Source organism: Pseudonaja textilis, chromosome Z (genome assembly GCF_049901715.1).
Source record: "Pseudonaja textilis isolate UNSWEBS1 chromosome Z, rPseTex1.2, whole genome shotgun sequence".
Classification (NCBI taxonomy): domain Eukaryota; kingdom Metazoa; phylum Chordata; class Lepidosauria; order Squamata; family Elapidae; genus Pseudonaja; species Pseudonaja textilis.
The window spans coordinates 120,161,341-120,168,436 of NC_142008.1; positions in this window are offsets into that span (position 1 = coordinate 120,161,341).

Below are 7,096 nucleotides of genomic sequence, written 5' to 3' on the forward strand. Positions count from 1 at the left end.
GAAAGTATCATTTTGAAAATATTTAATATATCCATTTAATTGATAATAATGCAAAATATACATAATAAGCACTTATTTCTTAAGAACCACCAGAGACGGGGGTGGTGGTGTCCTCAACCTATGACCACAATTGAGCCCAAAATTTATGTTGTTAGTGAGGAATTTGTTAAGTGAGTTTTGCCCCATTTTATGACATTTTTTGCCACATTTGTTCAGTAAATCACCACAGTTGTTAAATTACGCAGTTGTTAAGTCATATTTTTAGTGGAGAATTTGGAAAGGGCAAAAGTCTCATTTTCCTCCCTCTAATAGAGCCACCAGGCATTATAGACTGAAGAAGATAAGGACTCCTTTTACAGATAGGCAAGGCTGCCTTATTTTTCCTTCATTCTAGCTTGGTTCATAGAAAATAAGGATGAAAACCATGAAACTAATCAAGGAGAGAAGTAACCTAGAATTAAGAAGAAATTTCCTAACTATGAGATCCATCAACCAGTGGAATGGCTTGCCTTCAGAAGGTGTGAGAACAGAAGAAGAGACAAGAGAAATGGACAGCCATTTGTCCAAAATGGTATAGGGTCTCCTGGTCAAGCATGGGGATTGAACTAGAAGACTTCCAAGATCCTCTCCAACTCTGTTATCCTGTTATTTCTTCTCAAGTTTCTTCTTTGTTATGTTCCATGTGACAATAGTCCTTACTGCATCAGCTCTCTTTTATTTTCACTTGATAACTCTGTTTTCCACTAGAGTGGTACAGACTATGAAACCATTCTCCTTTTCATTTAATATATAATTTATTTTATTTCTTTCTGAGAGAAATCTGCCTCTTCTCCTTTTTGAAGATCCTTTTTGTCATGACCATCCCTATATGTGTTTTTAGTTTTCCACTACTACCCATGTTTCCCCAAAAAATAGATTGGGTCTTATATTAATTTTTGCTCCAAAAGACGCATTAAGGCTTATTTTCCAGTTAGATTTTACTTTGGGGGAAATACAGTGCTAAATGTGTCTGTCTGATTGACAATTTTAACTGGGGCTTATTTTTGGAGTAGGGCTTAATTATGACCATTCTGAAAAAAATCATGTTAGGGCTTATTTTCAGGTTGGGTCTTATTTTGGGGAAAACAGGGTATCTACCAATCCTCCCCTCCAAAAAAAATCTGATATTTAAGTCCAGATGAAAGTGTTTGCTCAGAGGGAAAGAAAAGAAAGGTATTCTATGTATTCACATACACATTCTTAATTTTCTTTGAATATCCATGCAAACAAATGAGGACCAAACCAATCTGGCACATATTACTGAGACTGGCTGGGTCCAGAAGGAGGGTTGCTCTCTTGAAAATATACCCAACCAGGTTTAAGGTTCGGCACCTGCTGAGACTCTCAGAAAGGGAATGATAGGTAATGGTTTTTATGCAGGAAACTGTCATAATCACAAGCAGTGCTATTCCATGCTTTGACACTTATGACACCCAGTCCATGAACTTCATCTCATGGGAGAAGTTGTGCCTATTGCTACTATATTAACTTCCCTGTTGGTACATCCTTCCAACTGTCAATATTTCTTTCAGAGTTCCCAGTTATTAAATGTACAGATTTTCTATTGACCAAGTATACATCCAATGATGGTGGATATATATTTATATAATGGAGACTGAATGAACTATTAGAGGCAAAATAAGAAAATCAAAAACTAAGTTGGCAATTGCCATTAAATGGTTTTTTTGTTTTGTTTTTTGCAGCAGTATGGATGGTAGATTTAAAAAAATGCAGTAGCTGAAAGGACAATAAGGAACAAAACCCTAATATTTCAAAGAAAGGAATGTGGGTCAAGAGCATGAAGAAATGTGAGTGGTGAAATGAAACAGGGGGTTTGAGGAATGAGTGTATTGACTAAGTATCAAATGAGAAGCTGATTATATGAAAATAAAAAGAAGAGTCTTGTCCATAGAAAATGAATGAAATTTGAACTTCCTGGTGAAGACCTGAAGGAAGAATGCTAATTAATGAAGTTGTATTTCTAATGCAAAATAAATTTACAGAGCTGCTTTGTGAAAACGACAGTTTTTGCTCTGCTTCAGATTCACTTCCTATCACTGTGTATCTTTTATAGTAATAGACGGCTGTGTCTTCAGCTTTGAGACTGTTCATTTGCAGATACAGCTGGTGTTTGCCATTGTCCCTGGAGACAGTGAAGTGTCCTTTCACATTATCAGAGTAGAATGTGTTATTGGAATCACTATAGATGTGTGCAACCCATTCTAGTCCTTCCCCTGAAGCTTGTCTCACCCAAGACATCGAGTTGCTACTGAAAGTGAATCCAGAGGCTTGGCAGGAGAGACGGAGTGATCCTCCCGGTCTCCTCACATCCCCTCCAGATTCCCTCCAGATAGTACCAATTGTACTAGAGATTGGAACCTAGAAGGAAAGGTTATTTAATGAGAACCAACACTAAAATCTAAAGAAGGAGTAAACCATGTCTTTGAAAATAAAACTAATATCCTTGAAGACTAGTAGTAAACACATGAAGTTTATCCATAGTGCCATTTTCCTTTGCTCAGAGGATTCTTATTGACTGCAAAACATCCACAGAAGCATTCAACATTTGTGTGCTTTGATGTAGCAGAAGAGCAGGATGATATGGTTCCTTAGAACAGGAAGCTGTCACTGAATTTACATAGCCCTCCAGATAAAAGAGCTACATGATACTTTGACTTTCAAGAGTTCCTTCAACTGCCACTTTAAGACATGCTGAAAATGTCTCAGCATCAACCACAAGACAATTTTTAACCCTTAATCAATACATGAAGCATCAGGTTTAATCTGTAAGAAGTAAAGCCTTGGCAATTCAAAATGATATATCATTTGAGCAGGAAATTTATCCTGAATTTACAGCATTATTAGGAGCCTGTGTGGCACAGTGGTTAGAGTGCAGTACTGCAAGCTACTTCTGCAACCAGCTACCTACAATTTGGCAGTTCAAATCCCACCAGGGTCAAGGTTGACTCAGCCTTCCATCCTTCTGTGGTGGGTAAAATGCTAACTCTGTAAACTGCTTAGGAGGGCTGTAAATCACTATAAAGCAATATATAAGTCTAAGTGCTGTTGCTAGTACACATCCTGATATCGACTATAAGTTTGATTAAAACCATATCCCAACATTGTCCTGCCTGGGACTCTTCAGTTTTGTTGGTCTACAATGCAAGGTAAGCCATTCTGGGATTTGTAGGCCAATATAGCCTGCCCTCAAGTACAGGCAAACAGTCCTTTGTTAGGATCAAAATGCCAATCTCTGAAGATTTCCTTGACCCTCATATTGCACAAATGATATTTAGATGATTAATAAATTATAATAAATAATAACAAGGTAATATGTTAAAATTGTTACACAAAGTGGTACAGATTTTCAGGGAAGAAAGTAACTTTTTATTTTGCAAAAATTCCAACTGAGAAAAGTATTTCTAGAATCAACAGTAACCATTCATAACCATTCCTAGATGGGTTTTTTAAAATCTATCCACCAGCTCTACCCCTCTACATCCACCACCCCCCGCCAAAAAACCCCCCAGGTAATTAAGTCAAAATAAATTGTTTGCTCAGAGGGAAAAAGAGAAAGGTATGCTATGTTTTCCTATCCACATTTTTAATTTTCTTTGAATATCCATGCAAATAAAATTAGGCACAAGCCAATCTGGAATGACAGGTAGTTGTTTTTATAAATGAATCTGTGGTAGTCACCAGTGGTGCTATTCCATAATTAATGCTTATGATACCCAATTCCTGGACTTCATCTTATGGGAGAAATTGGGCCTGTTGCTACTGTACTAACTTCCCTATTGATACATCCTTTCTACTGTAAACATTTCCTTCAGAATTCCCACTTATTAAATATTCAACTTTTCCATCAACTGGGTACACATCCAATAATGGTGGATAAAATATGGAAGGGAGATTGAATGAACTATAAGAGGCAAGAAAAGAAAATGAAAAACTAAGTTGGTAATTGTGATGAAAGGTTTTAGACAGCAATGTGGTTGACAAGTTAAAAAAAATCAGTACCTGAAATGGCAATAATAAATAAACTCTGAATATTTCAAAGAAATTAATATAGGTCAAGAGTATGAAGAAATGTGAATAGTGAAATAAGAGAGTGGGTTTTCAGGAATGAGTTGGTTGACTAAGTATCAAATCAGTAGTGGGATTCAATTTATTTTACCAAGGGCATGTCTTGATGGGCACAGAGGCTCTCCTACTGACTTTCTCCTGCACTCTCTCTGTGTCTTCAACAGCTGACTCGCTCGATGCAGCTGAGGTTGAAAAGGAAGAAATAAAGGTCAGTATGAACCTGGGTGGGTAGGGGTCCCAATAACTGATAGTCAAAGTTAAGTGGCTCGCTACCAGATGATCTTTGGAACTACAGGTTTGGCTGAACTGGGCTGAACTGGTAGAATCCAACCCATGTATCAAATGGAGGTGAGGGGTGGGTTATCTAAAAATAAAAAATAAAGAGTCTTGTTCATAGAGAATGAATGAAGTTGAACTTCACAATGAAGATCTGGAGGAAGAATGCTAATTAATGAAGCTGCAGAGATACTTAATGTTATGTCCTTGGGACTAACCCTAGTTCCCAACCAGGTCCATTCATACTGCGGGGGCGTTTACAGCTCCCATTGGCTGGCTCCCTTCGACAGCCGGCTATAAAAGCTGGCTGCTAGGTCGAGCCAGTCGCTGTTCGCTGGGTATGTCTGCTTGTTAGCATGCAGACGCGACAGCCCTTTGTTCTATTGAATAAAGCCTTTCCTTGCTTATGCTCTGGTCTAGCTACTTATTCCTCAAACTTAACACTGGCGACGAGGATGGGATAGCTAGCCAGAAGCATTCTATCGAGCTGAATCACTATTAGCAACTGAGCCGCAGCCGCGAAGCAGAGAGCTCGGTCAGTTCGCTAGTTAGCTGAGTGAAAGTGAAGCGTCTGTAGCCGCTCGCTCAGAAACCACAGAGAGAGAGAGAGAGAGTGAAGTCAGGCGCTGTAGCTACAGTCGCCCCGCTCTGGTAAAGAGCGCGAAATTCAAACTGCTGTCGTTTGAATTTGTACTCCAGCAAGACCGGCGCTGTGTCCACAGCCGCCCACGCACCCAGAGAGCGCGAAATTTGAATCTCTGTCAGTGCAGCCACCAACGCTCTCCGGGAGCGCGAGATTCAAAATATATATAAAAAAAGAGATTGCTGATAGTCACGACGCTACAGCGAGAGCCTCTAACGCTCACAAACACAGAGCTGAAGTCACGGAGCCAGGTGAATCGCTTTTAACCACAGCTGCCTGCGCTCACTCTAACACGCTTGGGCCACGTATACCCAGAGAGAGGGAGCAGTCTACCCTAGACTGAAACACCAGTATGAACGCTCACCCAGCATTCCCGCCTTTTAAACCGGATGAAGAAAAGTGGGACTCTTATAGAAACCGCTTCAACCACTACATTGATGCCATCGGTCTAGCTGATGCAGCGGAACACCGAATCAAGTCATATTTCCTCAGCTACTGCGGGGCTGCAGTCTTTGATACCGCTACAGCTCTCTTCGCCCCACGTGAAATCAAGGTCGTTCCATGGTCAGAGCTGCTGGAAACACTATCAAATCATTATGCTCCAAAACCTTCGCAAATCACGAGGCGTTTTGCCTTCCGGATGAGGAAACAAGCAGATGGAGAATCCATCAATCAATACATGGCTGCCCTGAGGACAGCAGCTCTCCACTGCGAGTTCAAAAATTACCTGGATGACATGTTACTCGATCAACTCGTGTGTGGGGTCAAGGACTCTAGACTGCAGAGGCGCTTGCTGGCCAGAAAAGACCTCAACCTCTCCCAAGCGGTTGAAGAAGCCTTGGCCGCAGAACTAGCGACCCAGTCAGCCGCTGAAATCCAGGGGACCACCCCCAAACCCAGCTCTGCCACTGTCCACTCCGAGGAAGCTGTGAGTGAAGAAGACCCTTCTGACCACACAGATGTTCATCGCCTCAAACCTTTGAGGCAACCACAGGTAGGAGCAAGGCACGGGAACAGCCACGCCCCTAAACACATTCTGTTATGCCTGTCCTGCGGGGGTCCCCATGCCCGGACGTCTTGCAGGTTCAGAAATGCCACCTGCAACAACTGCAGCAAGAAAGGCCACATCACCAGAGCCTGCCAGGCAACACACGGGGCACCACAAAAGCCTTCGTCTTCTTACGCTCACCCAGAACCACTAAGGCAAGTAGAAAATTGTTACACTTGCTACCAAGCTAATCACACTTTTCTAACACCTAACAAAATCACACTCTCTATTCATTTAGAAGGTAAACCATGCCTCATGGAGGTTGATACCGGGTCAGCGCTCTCGATCATCTCGTGGAAGACACTTAAGAAAATCCGGCCCAACTTGTCTAAGAGCCAACTCCAGAAGAGCCGTCTTACCTTGAGGGACTATCAAGGGAGGAACATTCCAGTACTGGGAAAAGGCAAGTTCCTCGTTAAATTCAAATCCTTTAAAGGCCACCTACCCTTAGTAGTTGTTGACGGTGGCCTCCCTAGCCTTTTGGGGTTGGATTGGTTCCCCTATCTCGGCTTTAGCTTAACGGGAGTCCATGCTGTCTCAACTTCCGATACTGACTCCCTATTTGCAGATTACGCTGATGTGTTCAGCAACGAATTAGGTTATTACAACGGCACACCAATTTCTTTTTCGGTGGACCCCCAAGCAATTCCTGTCCGTTTAAAACCACGCAGAGTACCATTTGCGCTGCGCCCTAAACTGGATGCGGAACTGGACAATTTGCTCAAACAGGGGGTGATTGAGCCCACAGATTTTGCTAAATGGGAGACCCCAATTGTCACGCCCCTTAAAAAAGATGGCAGTCTAAGAATTTGTTCTGATTATAAGACCACAACAAACCGCTACCTACAGGTTAGCGCTTACCCAGTCCCGGTAATACAGCATCTACTCCACACGTTTGAGCCTGGCACCATTTTTGCCAAATTGGATATGTCACAAGCTTATCAACAGTTTCCTGTTGACAGTCAAACGGCCGATTTACAAACTATTGTCACCCACAGAGGGGC